Source organism: Penaeus vannamei, chromosome 19, assembly GCF_042767895.1.
Source record: "Penaeus vannamei isolate JL-2024 chromosome 19, ASM4276789v1, whole genome shotgun sequence".
In the NCBI taxonomy this organism is placed as follows: domain Eukaryota; kingdom Metazoa; phylum Arthropoda; class Malacostraca; order Decapoda; family Penaeidae; genus Penaeus; species Penaeus vannamei.
The window spans coordinates 3,053,116-3,055,615 of NC_091567.1; positions in this window are offsets into that span (position 1 = coordinate 3,053,116).

Here is a 2,500-nt window from a genome sequence, read left to right on the forward strand (position 1 = left end):
TATAGACAAATAGATATCGGTAAATCGATAGATTTAGACAAATAGATATAGTGAAATAGATAAATATAGATATATAGATAGAGATAAATAGATAGAGAAAAATAGATAGATAAACACAAATATATAAACAAAGATAAATAGGTAGATTTAGATAAATCAATAGATATAAAAAGGTAGATAAATATGAGTAGATATATACCAATAGACAGATAAATGTATGTATATATAGATAAACAGATAAATATACATAAATAGGTAGATAAATGTACATGAATAGATATATATACATAGATAGGTAGATAAATGTACATAAATAGATAGATGCTATATATATGTGGATATAAACGAAGCACATATAAAAGAAATCCAATAAAGTTTATTTTAAACTTGAACAATAACAAAGGTGATGCCGCGGGGAAGAGATTTCTGGCTTTCGAAATTCCTGCCAACAATTCAAAATGTTTTCAGGGCTACGACTGCGCCTTCTCTTTCCTCTCTCTCTTTCCCCTTCTTTCCATCTTTTCCTCTTCCTTATGTTAATTCTTATATTGATCTTATACATTGCTCTTCTCTTTTTTCTCCTCGCTCCTTTCTCCCCCTTTTTCCCTCTCTCCCTCACTCCTCTTTTCCGTTTCCTCCTCACACCTTCTCCCTTACTCCTCTCCTCTTCCTACCTCACTCCTTCTCCCTTACTCCTCTCCTCTTCCTACCTCACTCCTTCTCCCTTACTCCTCTCCTCTTCCTACCTCACTCCCTCTCCCTTACTCCTCTCCTCTTCCTACCTCACTCCTTCTCCCTTCCTCCTCTCCTCTTCCTACCTCACTCCTTCTCCCTTACTCCTCTCCCCTTCCTACCTCACTCCTTCTCCCTTACTCCTCTCCTCTTCCTTCCTCACTCCTTCTCCCTTTCTCCTCTCCTCTTCCTACCTCACTCCTTCTCCCTTACTCCTCTCCTCTTCCTACCTCACTCCTTCTCCCTTACTCCTCTCCTCTTCCTACCTCACTCCTTCTCCCTTACTCCTCTCCTCTTCCTACCTCACTCCTTCTCCCTTACTCCTCTCCTCTTCCTACCTCACTCCTTCTCCCTTACTCCTCTCCTCTTCCTACCTCACTCCTTCTCCCTTACTCCTCTCCTCTTCCTACCTCACTCCTTCTCCCTTACTCCTCTCCTCTTCCTACCTCACTCCTTCTCCCTTACTCCTCTCCTCTTCCTACCTCACTCCTTCTCCCTTACTCCTCTCCTCTTCCTACCTCACTCCTTCTCCCTTACTCCTCTCCTCTTCCTACCTCACTCCTTCTCCCTTACTCCTCTCCTCTTCCTACCTCACTCCTTCTCCCTTACTCCTCTCCTCTTCCTACCTCACTCCTTCTCCCTTACTCCTCTCCTCTTCCTACCTCACTCCTTCTCCCTTACTCCTCTCCTCTTCCTACAGAATCGGGTTCAATCCCCGACGGATACTATCCAGCAGCTTTTGTTTGTATTTCTATCTACTTCCATTCCATATATCTTCCTGTTTTTGTTTCTCTCTCTTTTTCCGGTGTTTACAATGTGAAGGAGTAAGAAGGTATTGGAGTGTTTGATATTGCATGTTTTATTTACATTGTTGTTTGTTAGTGTTTATGCGCGTTTTCGTAATTTTGCTGTTAGTCCTCTCATAATTATATGAACGTATTTGTGATATGAGAAGGGAAGAAGGAAACTCGTGATGAAGAGAAAGAAAGAAAAATCAAGACGGAGTAGAAAAGGTGGAAGTGTTAGTGTTATCTTCGTTCCACTTACGATTTCAAAGAAGAGAAGAATGATTTCTCTTTTTCTATATTAGCTTGATAATTACCTATGTATTTGGAAAGATCTGGTGTCACTGTAGTTCACAATGAAAGAAATGAATGCTACTTATGGTCCGTAATGAAATAAAAAAGCAAAGTACACAAACCAGGCACAACAGCTACCAAGGTAATAATTGTGATATTATACATAAATAATGATATACATCAATACTACTACTATTGCATTGTGACAGCTGGATCCTGTGCTAACCATGTCTTCTATTTTGTATGAGATGTAATTCTTGTTTACATTTGATGTAATTTCATAGCGACTTACAGAAGTTGTATATTGATTTATATTTATCTTCGAAGCATATTGCGGTTGGGTAAAATCTGTTACTTCAATAGAAAGTTCTAAAAAAATATATGATAAAAAAACAAAATTTCATCTAACAGGGATTCGAATGAATACCAATAATTTTGAAACTTGTTTGTGGCGTGAGCGACAATTATATAACGTTAATAAATATATTATTTACGATCAAGGGATATATCAGCACATAGTTGACCTACATCATCTAATAGATGGTTGTTGAAGAATACGCACGTGAGAAACGAAAGCAATTACATAGACTCATGAAATTATGAAAATATGAAATGTTTAAAGAGGGATTCATTTTAAACATTTATGGGATAAAGGAGCGTAATTATATAACTTTAATGGATATGATATG